Source organism: Stylophora pistillata, chromosome 3, assembly GCF_964205215.1.
Source record: "Stylophora pistillata chromosome 3, jaStyPist1.2, whole genome shotgun sequence".
NCBI classification, from domain to species: domain Eukaryota; kingdom Metazoa; phylum Cnidaria; class Anthozoa; order Scleractinia; family Pocilloporidae; genus Stylophora; species Stylophora pistillata.
This window is the reverse complement of record NC_142521.1, coordinates 27,026,576-27,039,930: the sequence shown is the minus strand read 5'-3', so window position 1 is coordinate 27,039,930 and position 13,355 is coordinate 27,026,576. Positions and strand designations below refer to the sequence as shown.

At 44.7% G+C, this 13,355-nt stretch overlaps 1 pseudogene; it reads left to right on the top strand.

Annotated features, from left to right (window-relative positions):
• Positions 1-7,046: 7,046 nt before the first annotated feature.
• Positions 7,047-12,569, top strand: LOC148735377 (uncharacterized; annotated as a pseudogene).
• Positions 12,570-13,355: the final 786 nt, after the last annotated feature.

Genomic DNA, 13,355 nt, shown 5'->3' with positions numbered 1-13,355 from the left:
CAGTTAGGGGCAGGCTAGGAGTCAACTGCAGTTTGCATTTGCATACTCCATCTGTTGCTATGTTCACTGATATTTGAGACTTTATTCAACTCTCTGCTGCCGATTATTTGAACAGGAAGGTGTCGAACAAGACAGTTCTTGCTACTTTCAACACCATACACAAATGCATTTAATTAATCCTTTAGTTAATTATTATTGTCAGGTACTTAATATCCAATGTGTGAATAAAGAATTGAATTGTATTGTATCTAGCGCTACCCCAGTACCCTAGCGCGTGGCTCACACCTCACTCGAACGAAAAAGAAATATTTGCGAAGGTATAATATAAAGACTCGCAGTGATACATTCAACTATTTTATTAATTCGCCTCGATTGATATACTACACATCATGAGTAACATTGTGCGCGATTTTACAGTTACTATGCTAGCTTTGATAGAAGAAATTAACTGTCTTCTACCGGTTCGTGTGGATCTAGACCACCTTGTGACAATTACAGGACGTCTTGAAGAAGCGGGTGACCAGTTGCGCTGGCTGATGTCTGCGATCAACGAAGACGACCTCGGAGACGTGGCTTCCAACTTCAGAGGACAACTTAAAAACATCAAGAGAAGCTTGGAGCCTCTACAATAGCGGCTTTTCAAGAAGAAAAGGTTACTCGAATCTGACACCTATCAATGCCAGAGAGCGGAGCAGGGAAATGTCGGGAGACCGAGGTAAATTTTGTATTTGTGAGACTTTTCTTTCAAGTGGACGGAGATTGCGGGTATACTTGGAATATCTGTTAGCACCCTGAACCGGCATCGAGCATCGCTTGAACTCGGTAGTGAGCCAAGATTTACGGCCATTACAGACGAAGATCTGGATACATTGGTGCCGGAAATAGTCGGACGATCACCATTCAGTGGAATTCGCATTGTTCAAGGGAAGTTGGAAGATAAGAGAGCCCATATCCAGACGCAGCGTGTAAGAGCAGCCCTTCATCGCGTCGATGGTCTAAACGTACGTGCGAGGTTAAGCCACGTTGTACACAGGAGGCGTTACAGGGTTCCTGGGCCAAATTCACACTGGCACGTGGACAGGAACCATAAACTAATACGGTGGAAGTTTGTTATGCACGGAGGAATAGATGGATTTTCCCGCCTGTGCTTTTATCTAGGTTGTGCAACAAACAACCCGGCAGCTGCAGTCCGAGACCTATTTTACATTGCTACTAGTGAATTCGGGTGGCCATCAGGTGTCCGTTCAGACCACGGAACGGAAAATGTGGAAGGGGCGCAAGCCATGATAAATCGAAGAGGGACGGGAAGAGGTAGCCATATTACTGGGAACTCAGTCCACAACCAGAGGATTGAGCGATTGTGGCGCGATTATTTTCGCTGTGTCGGGTCGCTTTATTACACGTTATTTTACTTCATGGAAGACACTGGCATACTCACTCCCGACAATGACATTGACCTGTTTTGTTTACACGTCGTTTTATACTCCGTTACTCAACAGGGTCCTGGAAATATTTAAACGTTCATGGAACAACCACAAACTTTCTTCTGAAGGAAATGCCACTCCACAACAGCTCTACATCGGAGGAATGCTTAAGCATTTTGGAACTGACGATCCAGCCATATGAGATATCATCGATGGCGAGTCCATTGACGAAAATCAGTTCGGAATTGACTCGAGTGGCCAAACACCCAAAAACCGATCCAACAATGACGTGCAAGTCCGGGAAGTTACCTGTCCCCTAACAGACATGCAGCGTGGACAGTTGGAGGCTCGAATTCGCTCACTGGAGCCTCGTCCGAATCATGGCATCTCTCTGTATCTGGCAGCAAAAGATTTCGCTAACTCAGTAGTCAGAACAAATTAGTACCTTTCTGAAACCTTTGGTAGTATTACTGCCGGTCAGCCGATCAAGTTTGCAAAGCACTAAATTCTCAGTAAATTTGACAAATCAGCCACTTTAATGCCTGAGGATACTTTGCATCTTATGAAAGCTGCAATACTATTTCGAGCACATTTGTCGCAACTCAGGTATGCATTTCACAATTTCTTTTTGTAATTATTCTTGTAGGAGTTGTTCGAACAATAGAAGAAATTACCGCAATTGCGTAATAGAAAAAGGCGGAACGTTTCAATTAATTGCTGAATAGTTAGCTTATCACTTATTAATGACACAACAAAGACAACTGTTTTACAAGCCAACATGTAAAAGCCACATTGTAACGCAAGGACTCACTTCGCGCCCAAGATGCATCCGAATGTAGTTCAGGGATTGCATGCACTGTTGGCCATGCTAAACCAACAGAACGTCGGCAGAGAGGTTAATCGGCTGTTTAGGGCTTCGATGCAGTCGACAGCTTCAGGATTCGCGACCACATCAACTCCGTCCGCTACAACAATGGCCACGTCAACCTTGCAAAATTCTCCAGGGGTGATAAGAAATATCGGGCCGCTGTTCAGCGCAGGAGGAGCAGCGTCGCATGGAAGAGGTCAAAACCGCTCGCACCCATACGCAAGTGTCGGAGCACAGTTTGGCAGAATGGTTATTCTTCTGGCCGACCCGACAGAAGATCACGTGCCACGTGGAAGGGCCAGAGCTGCAATCCGCGAAGCACAGCGAAAGGCTCGCGTCACATTCAGGGCCGGGATGGCATCCCAAGAAGTAAGAACGACCATCCTCTGCGCCTTTCAGGCCCAAGGTTACCTGAGAACAGTAACGTAAGTAAAGTCAGTCACTAAACTAATCCTAAAATCTTTCCATTCAAGACCACTCACTCTCGATAACCCGGGCACAAATTACACAGAAATACGCTATAGTACATTAGGGGACAATTCTCAGAATTCATCACTTATGTACCCATTTGATTGCCTTTAGATTTTAAACCTAAAATTGATCACGCTCATTAGGTGCTCATGTTTTTGCTAATTTTCGCAAAAAGTGAAAGCCGTAAATCAAACAGGGCACCCAATCTAAGACCCCCACCCAGAATAACAACAACAGAACAAAACCCACAAAGAAGGAAAAAAGTATGTATAATATTAGCCCCTCGTCCCCCAAGGAAGGTTGCAAAAGTGACATACTACCCCAACCCTCCCAAACAAACATATACATATTCCCCCCTCCCCACCTAGAAAAACTGTAAATAGCCATACCATAGATATTCCGAGTTAAGTAGGTCAATCAAAGTTCACAAAATCTGCTAGCCACTGACAAGGGAAATACTGATTCTTGATATATTTGATAAAAAATATATATGCATCTGTTTGATACGTCTTGACTTATCTAATATCCCATTTGTGATTTACCCTTGGCCTCGTTTTCAAAACGAGTCCTCGTGCTCAACCATTCTTGTGAAAATGAGTTTAATTTGCATGTGAATGGGAACTTATTATCATATGAAAGGATTAGCAGGAGGACTCGTTTTGAAAATGAGGCCAAGGGTAATTCACAAATGGGCTATTAGATAAGTCAAGACACACGAGTCACTTATTACAATATCAGTTAATCATATTACCTAATATAAAGTTAAAAGCAAAGAGAAAAGAAGAGAAAGAACATGCACAATAAAGTCAAAAGCAAAAAAAAAACTTTTGAGAAATGGAAGTTGTGAAAGAAGCTCAGCTCACTCTTTTCTACCAGAATCACACTGACAAAACTAAAGAAATGGCTTGTTCTCATATCGTGGTAAAGACAGCATTACTGCCAGAACAAATTTATCTCCTCCTCGATACTATACTTGATATATTGAAAGAGGAGCAATCAATCGATCGATGTCAGAAGAATCCTAGAGACCATAGAAGTTGACGATGATCAAACAGAGATATCAGAAGATAAAGTTTTCCTCAAAAAGAAGAAAGTGGTGATGGTGAGCTTACGCAAGTTACTGCGTTACATTGTGGAAAATCGGATGGATGCAGATATGAAGAAAGGAGGCAAAGGAACGAAGAAAGAGGGAGAGTAATGAAAGTCGAATGTTCTTCCCAGCTGCATGCAAAACACGTTCCCCACCATGCAACAGAAATTCTTATGTGTATGATCACTGCTTTATACCACTCCATCAACTTTTGTGGAACGAGTGAGCGTTTTTCCCTACCAGGTTAATTACAGTATTAATGTTCTTTAATTTTTATTTTTCTTAAAGATGTGTGCAGCTGTGTAGAGATGGTCCAAAGAGGTGGAGATGTGGTGGTCGAATCTGAAAGACAAAGTCTAAATAGGGAGGGTGATGTGGAGGACGACCCAGAAAAAGACCCAGAAAAAGACCCAGATTGGGCAAGCGAGGTTAGTCGGTGCACACCTTCTTACTAGCCTTATTGGTAAGTGCTTTGGCGTTCAACTTAAACAAGTCAATGAACTAAATTGCCCCCTTCTTATCTTACTTAGGACACGGAAACAGATGAGGAGATAACCATAAGGCAAAGAGAATCTGGGGAGGTGTTTGGCAGCGAAGACCTGCCAGACACAGAAGAAGACAACGGAAAAAGTCCACCTAAGCCAGTACTAAAATCACTTTCATTTTCTTCAAAAAATTTTTCTGTATCAATAACACTTGATTTACCAGCAGTGCTATCCCAGTAGATCAGAAGTTTTCTATCGAGGCTAGGCAAAATAAATTTAAGCGTGTCCATAAATCCAGCGTAACTGTCAAATCCTGTGAAATGCCAAAACATTTTTTGTTCTTTTGAAGGTGTCGTACATTTAGACATTAAATAAGAGAGAGAGAAAAGCGATGTAAACAAGGAACTCGGAAGGATATATCAATCGAGTCATCCCAAAAATCATCTTCGTATGTCTGAGTCTTTTGCGAAGTTAATGTGAGACCGCTCACTCTCAGCTCATCGCCCTCTCCCTCCGATGCGATCGGTAGCTTCATTTTGTTCGATTCTGCTACGCTCTAGCTTTGATACGGCTGTCCTCTCGATTTCCTCTTCTTCTTCCTCTTTTACAGGAGTCCAAGAAAATTTTGAAGGAACTGCATTGCGACTCAATCGCCGCTTCTTAGCATGAGGATTTACAAAGTCCCTTTGTCGGAAGTGCTAGCTGCAGATCTTTGCATGCTTGATTACATTGAAATAATGCGGATCTTTGTGCATTTTTTGAATCCATAGTTTCAGTAAAGGTCTGTTATCGAGAGAAAGGCTGTGGAAAGAGAGATCTCTGTTTTTTCTGAACTATTTTCGCATTTTCCTGCGCAACAAAAGTGAGGCATGGTGAAATATTGACATAGCTCCACGTGCAAGCGCTCGGTGTTTGTTTTGGTCTAGTACCCAATTCAGGTCATGTGACCAGCGGTCGTGAGTTAGCCGATTGGGTTTATTGATTGTACCAAATAGAAGATTTCTTTTAGTGTGATAACACTGGATTAGACTGCATGTAATGATAGTGTAAATCTCATTTTAAGTTACCATTATATTGCACTACTTCTGAGAGCAAAACCAATATTACTTTATCCTTGTTAAAAATATATGATGATAGGATAAGTTGAAAATGGCAAAGCATGCAGGCACATAACTTTATGGCACACTTGTGAAAAATGCTGGTCACCCGAGACAAGCAGGTAACTCTTAGGCTATGTAAATATTCTGCTTTTATAAACGGTGGCAGAAAGTGAAAGAAAGAAAGAAAGAAAACTGTCTGGCATGGTAAAGACATGGTGTGTCATAAGCCATTTGTGTTAATATTTTATGTTAGAAATTTCAAATCAGATAGCCCTTTCTGTACCATTAAACGTTTGACCATATTTTGTCTTTCCAGTGAAACTTCCTTTACAAGTCCAATACTTTATAGTTTGTTAAAATGGGAAGCCTAATCAATGATTATAAATATTTTCTTATAATCAAACTACAGCCCCTCTCAAATTGCTATTCAAGGTAAATTCAAGCTATTAGCAAAGTTCTTTACACTGTTAAGTCCATTTTTGACTTCCCATTTTTTGTATTTTGCCATCCAATCAAAACAATAATTGTCTAAAATGTTCGTTTTATTTTTCTCTTCAGTATCAGATGACATGGTGACCTTGTCTACCTCAATAACTGTCACTCGTAAGTTAACAAGGTGGCTCATATTAATCCTACATAATTGATGAAATTACTACATAGTACTATAATTGGAAAAAGTCATCAATGATCATGGAGTTGAAAGGAGCCCAGTTTTCTAGCCCAGATGCCCCTGATGAAATAAATAAGGGTGGCTAATCAGCAGTCGCCTGTGATAGGTCACAAATTAGCTGGTGGCGTCAAGCATCACAGGTAACTTGGGATAAGCTTCTTCTCCTTCAGAAGCGGGTTATACATTCGATAAACTTTCAAAGTGTGAATATGCTATTCCTTTTTTGTTAATCTTAATATTCTGCCTGTTAATTTTCTTCAGTGTATGATGGTCAAAACAATCTAGCTCCTCCTTGTATTCAAAATCTATTTACCCATGTCTCTGATATACATTCCTTCAACACCTGATCAGCAACTACCAACAAATTTTATGCCATTTCTTCTCGTCTTCAACAACTAAAGATTTCATTTTCCCACCTCTACGTCCAGCTATGGAATGCTTTACCTCAAAATACTGAAAAATCTGCCAGTATCAACTTATTAATATTTTCAAACAAGAGAATTTGTACCTTACCCCATCGTCAATTCTTGAAATAATTATCAACTATTTTAATTTACTATTTCTTGTAATCTGAACTGCTGCTAATTTGAAATCCTTGTAAGTAAATATGTTTAGCGCTAAACAGCCCTTCTAATAAGCCTAACTTAACTATACCTATCCGCCTCAACTAGTTTTTAATTATTTGTGAGTAGGTACTACTCAAATCATAAATATCTGTTACTTAATTGAGTTGTTGTTTGCCATTTGTTACTATAAGGTACTGAGGTAGGGGTTGTTCACCCCACACTAAAACAACCTTCAAGCCAGACCTTGGCTGGTTAGCACAGCTCCACAATTTTCACAACGGTTCCAAGTCTTAGATTGGCATTCCAATAATCTATAGTCCTCTATTATATGACACTCTGTTAAGCGATTTTTTCAGTAAACTAAGTCCCAGACATGGTCTCTCTGTTGAATTTTCACCTCTACAAAACTACCAATCAGTTTAACTTTCACGTGGATAAACAAAATTTCTCGTCCTCTCTCTTGCTGCATCAAGGACACAGAAATTCGTACATCAATAGCACCCGACCATAAATCAATATTCCTTAACATCGAGATTAAAAATAAATTTGCAAGAGGCCCGGGATTATGGAAATTCAACAACACCTTACTGGAGGATGAGAATTACAGAGAGCTCATTGAGTTCTATTATCCGCAGATTTTAGTTAAATGCAGCGAAACTACACATAGACAACTTCTATGGGAATTAATAAAGATGGAGCGCCAGCAGGTTGTACTGCGGTGTTTCTTTAGTTTTATGCGCGCGCCCATACGAGTGACGCCTGACTGTTTTCTGTCCATTGTGTATCTTCCATCTTGTTTCGCCGTGTATAAATAAAGCGTATTCGTTGTGTAGTTCGCGTTACTTACTGGCGTGGTGGCAGCGGTTCAAAAACCCACCTACACTTTCAACACTAAGTCATCGAACTACTGGCAAAGGTCCAACAACGAGCCGGCCTTCGCTACGACCGGAAAAAGAGCTAAGTACAGTGTTCTCCTTCGAGATAATCATACATAGCCTGCAAGAATGGCAACTACACGTGCACCAAAGCAATGGTCTCTCACCAAATCAGAAACAATTACTTCATTTGAAGCCTCGCAACAGAATCTTCAATATATCCTGTCCCTCGACGCTAATTTTGCTTCCTTCTTAAGCGATGGTGTCTCTTGGCAAAAGAAAACTTCTGCAAACCCCACAAGAGGTCTACAAAACCACGGCGAAAATGTTCCTCTACCATGACGACGAACAGCATACCAAAAGGCTGCCCATGTCGACCTGATGCTAGGCCAAATAGCCAACTATTGTCCTGTTATATCAAGAAACTCAATCGTGAAATCTGTGACTTCGGTGAACGGAATATGGCAAATGATTAGGATGCATTATGGCTTTCAGTCCACTGGCGCCCACTTTATCGACTTCAACAACATAAAACTCAAACCCAATGAACGACCTGAAGATTTGTTTCAGCGACTCATGTCTTTTGTAGAGGATAACCTCCTAGTCGCCAATGGCCCCATCACCCATTATGGTGAAACCGTGACCTCCGATGAAGAGTTGTCCCCATCCCTTGAAAACCTAGTGATCCTAACTTGGCTTCGCCTCGTTCATTCCGACCTACCAACCCTCGTGCAACAACATTATGGTACGGAACTGCGCTCCAGGACTCTAGCATCACTGAAACCGGAGACATCACAGGCTCTCGACTCACTCCTAGAAGAGATACGGTCCGCCGCTGACTCCAAAATATTACGGGCTTCCACATCAACATCTACATCTAGTCCAAGACCCCTTCAACGGCCACCCTATCGTCTACCCAGCCCACGTAACTCAGTGGTCACTAGACGTCCCATGGTGTGTCTGCTATGCAAAGAAGCTCGTCGTCATAACACTCGTCACTATCTTAGCACATGCCCATATCTTCCATGCGAAGACTGCCTCTTCATGTCCAAATCACGTGCCACGTTCAACGCTGAGGATAAAGAGCCACCTTACGACCTCGGTGTCTTCGCCCTTGAGCTCGATGACGACGAATGTGAGCATGGGCCGTCAGCACGGGCCGTCTCCCGTAGGATCAGTTCCAACTATTCACCCTCACTCGGTGCTTTCTACATGCAGCACCCCGTGCGTCTGACCCTTGACACTGGCGCTGAGACAAGCATGATTAAGGCAAGCCTCGCACGCAAGCTCAACCTCAACATCGTCAAGTCCAACCAAAAAGCCCTATTGGCTGATGGGACGACCCCCTTGAATGTTATCGGTGAAGTCCACATTACACTGTCACGCACCAAGATGAAGTTAACACTCGAAGCGCTCGTCATAGAGGATCTAGATGTCGACATCCTAGCAGGTATTCCGTTCCTCATTGCCAATGACATCACCATACGTCCCGCAACTCAAGAAGTAACAATCCATGGGCAGGAAACAACCAAGTACCTCCCCGAAGCTCCAGTCAAGAGCCACCAATCCTATTCCGTGAGACAAACATCCTCCTACGTCCTTCGGTCACGGCCCCCGCCACCGTCGCCTGGCCCAGTGATTTTGTCGAAGTCACAGTACCTCCAGAGCTACGAGCTGAATCCACAATTGCCGTAGAGCCTACCCCCACCTCCTGGCTCCAACCACAACTGGTAGTCACCATAGACGGTAAAGCCCGCATGACGAACGACACCGACGAACCACAGGCCATTAGACGCCACGAACACATCTGCTTCGCCCGCCACACTACTCAAGATGTTCCAGTTATCAATCCTTCCCAAGTCCCTTCTCCCCCCTCGCAGCCAAAGGTCAACACTCCATACTCCCACGGCGTTCAGCTAGACCCCAACAACATTCTTGAAGACACAATTCGTGATCAGTTCCAACAAGCCTTCCTCAAGCATGACCGTGTATTTGGTCCGGACCTACCTGGCTACAATGGCGCCGCAGGTTCCATCGAAGCCCACGTGAACATGGGCCCCGTGGAACCCCCTCAACGCAAAGTTCATCTCCCTTTGTACCCCAGTGATAAGTTGATCGAGCTACAGGAAAAGTTCGACGAGCTTGAAAAAGATCACGTTTTCTCCAAACCCGAGGAGGTCGACGTCCACGTAGAGTACTTGAATCCCTCATTTCTGGTTAAGAAGCCCTTCGGTGGCCATCGCCTCGTTACCGCCTTTGCCAACGTCGGTCGGTACAGCAAACCCCAACCTTCATTGATGCCAGACGTAGACTCTACCCTGCGTACTATTGCTCCTTGGAAGTTCATAATCAAAACCGACCTTAGCCGAGCATTCTATCAGATTCCACTGGCTAAAGAATCTCGCAAATACTGCGGTATCGCTACCCCTTTCCGGGGTATACATGTCTATTGCCAATCAGCTATGGGTATGCCCGGCTCTGAAACTGCACTGGAGGAGATGATGTGCCACGTCCTCGGCCACTTCATACAGGAGGGACACGTCGCTAAAATAGCCGACGACCTATACTGTGGCTCCTCTTCACCCGAAGAGCTCTTACTTATCTGGACCCGCGTCCTCGACCAACTCGACAGATGTAATTTGCGGCTCTCCCCCTCAAAGACCGTCATTTGCCCTAACTCAATGACAGTCCTCAGATGGGTATGGTCACAAGGAACCCTATCTGCCAGTCCTGATCGTATCTCTATCCTGTCTTCATGCCCTCTCTCTACAACTGTTAAGGACATGCATTGATTCATTGGTTCCTACAAGGTCCTAGGGCGAGTTCTACCTGACTGTTCCTCAATAATCGACCCTCTGGAAAGCGCGATCCCGGGAATGCAATTGCCAGACTCCCTTAGCTTGGACGAAAACCTGACCAAGGTCTTTCGTTCTGCACAACAAGCTTTGTCAGGGTCAAGACCCATCACACTCCCGCGCCCCACTGATACATTGTGGATTGTCACGGACGGGTCCGTCAAACAACGTGGTCTCGGTGCTACATTATACATCACTCGCGAGAATGGCCTACACCTTGCAGGTTTCTTCAGCGCCAAACTTCGCAAGCATCAGTTTCAATGGTTACCGTGCGAAGTCGAGGCGTTAAGCATTGCAGCAGCTGTCAAGCACTTCAGCCCCTACATCACCCAATCTAGAAATCGCGCACACGTACTAACCGACAGCAAACCGTGTGTTCAAGCCGTGGAAAAACTCTGCAGAGGGGAGTTTTCTGCCAGCCCAAGAGTAACATCGTTCCTTACTACAGTTAGCCGCTTTCAAGTCACCCTGCAACACCTAGCAGGTTCTGCAAACCTCCCATCAGACTTTGCCAGTCAAAACGCCCCAGATTGCTCGGAACCAAACTGTCAAATATGCTCTTTCATCAGTACGACCCAAGACTCTGTTGTCCGTGATGTGACCGTGCAAGACATAATTGATAACAACAAGCCTCTCCCCTACACTACCTGCTCCACATGGCGGGAAGTCCAAAATGGCTGCCCCGACCTACGACGCGTGCATGCACACTTAAAACAAGGCACCCGACCCTCCAAAAAACTCACCAACCTCAAAGACGTCAAGAGGTACCTGAATGTCGCCTCCATTTCTCGGGACGGCCTCCTCGTCGTGAAACGTGAGCATCCCTTTGCCGCCACTTCCGAGGCCATAGTCGACCCAGATCTGTTTTCGACGGCCTGCTAACCGCCCTTCATGTGCGTCTCAACCGCCCATCTCGGAACCAACTTCAAATAGTCGTGCAACGCCACTTTTACACCCTAGACATGGGCCCTGCCTTGACACGTGTTTCATCATCCTGCCACACGTGCGCCTCACTACATAAGTTTCCAAGCACTCTCTTCAGCCAGACGTTAGAGGATCCCCCAGATGTTATCGGGATTGCTTTCGCTGCCGACGTCATCAAACATGAGCGTCAGTTAATCCTCGTTCTTAGAGAGTGTGCCACGTCTTACACCGCTGCTTGCCTCATTGCAGACGAGAAATAGGACACATTGCGGAACGCCCTAACGTGTCTAGTTGTAGATTTGCACCCCATGGATGGCCCACGTGCCATTATCCGTGTCGACCCCGCCCCTGCCTTTGTCTCGTTAAGCAACAACGACGGCCTCAAACACCTAAACGTTTGGCTTGACATTGGCCGCATCAAAAACAAAACAAGAACCCTGTTGCAGAAAGGGCAGTACAAGAGCTCGAGGACGAACTACTAAAGCAGGAACCTGGTGGTGGTCCTATCGATCAAGTGAGCCTAGCTATTGCTGTTGCTCGCCTCAACGCTCGTCTACGTCGTCAGGGACTTTCTTCACGCGAGCTGTGGACTCAAAGAAGCCAATTCACCGGTAACCAGCTTCCCGTAGCAGATTACAACACTATACTTGCTAAGTACAAACAGCGTCTGAACAACCACTCATCCAGTGAGCATTGCCAAGAATCCCAGAGGCCTCGCACCACCCGAACCCCAGATCAAAGTTGGCGATCTGGTCTATCTAGTGTCAGATCGGAACAAGCTCCATGCCCGAAACCGCTACCTCGTTACAGAGATAAACGACCCATGGTGTTTTGTCAAGAAGGTCTCCGGCTGTCAGTTGAGAGCTTCTTCTTACAAGGTCAAGCTGTCCGAATGCTACGTCGTCCCCACACAAGTCAACTCCCCCTCTTCTTGCGTAAATCAAGCAGATGATGAAGTCCATGATGAACAAGCGTCCGTTCCCGACCCCCCTCAACCACCGTTGGACATCACTCATCCGTTCGATGCCAACCTTGAATCCCTGGACAACTCCATCCCACTCCCTGAAGGCGATGGTGGAGAAACCCTGTCCGATCCTAAGGAAACTGAAGTTCCCAGAGCCCCGGTCGAACCCGATGTGTCCTACTCTAACCCTGACGAAAGCCATGCGCAACCAGCCCCTCCACGGCCCCAGCCGCCCCGTAAACCGCCATCGTACTTGAAAGACTATATCATGTATTAGGGTCCTACCACCTTCAGCATTTATACTTTTGCAGAGTTCCTGAGCCATTGTTATTATAGTTTGTTCTCATTAAGGAACGAAAAAGACGTTGCGCCAGCAGGTTGTCCTGCGGTGTTTGTTTAGTTTTAAGCGCGCGCTCATACGAGTGACGCCTGACTGTTTTCTCTCCATTGTGTATCTTCCATCTTGTTTCGCCGTGTATAAATAAAGCGTATTCGTTGTGTAGTTCGCGTTACTTACTGGCGGAGCTACGCGCAAAAACGATTAAGTACTAGAAAGAGAAAAGCTATAAGTTAAGAAACGAAGAAAGAGCTCTTCAAGAAGAACTACAAGAACTGAACCAAAAAATTTGTAACAATGATGCTTTCGATCAGGAAACTTTGAAGAATTATGAAGCCGCTAAGGATAAATTAAAAAGGATACATGACACTGGGGGGAAAGAGGCTATATTTAGATCCAAGACAAAATGGTTCGAACAAGGAGAAAAGCCAATGAAATACTTTTTCAACCTAGAAAAAAACAACTATGAGAGTAGTTTAGGGCGCCTAAATGGTCATAACCACAGGGTCTGGGTCCGACTGTTTCGGCCGAGTGGATAATTTATTCAGGTAGGGTAGGGTTAGGGTTAGGGTTAGGGTTAGGGTTATGGGGTTATTAGGGTTATGAGGGTTGGGGTTAGGGTCAGGGTTAAATTTTGTGTAGGTGTACAGGGGTTATTAGGGTTGGGGTTTTTAAACCTTAACGGTTTTCTTAAAACAAAAGAATCCAAGATGGCGGGGGGATTAA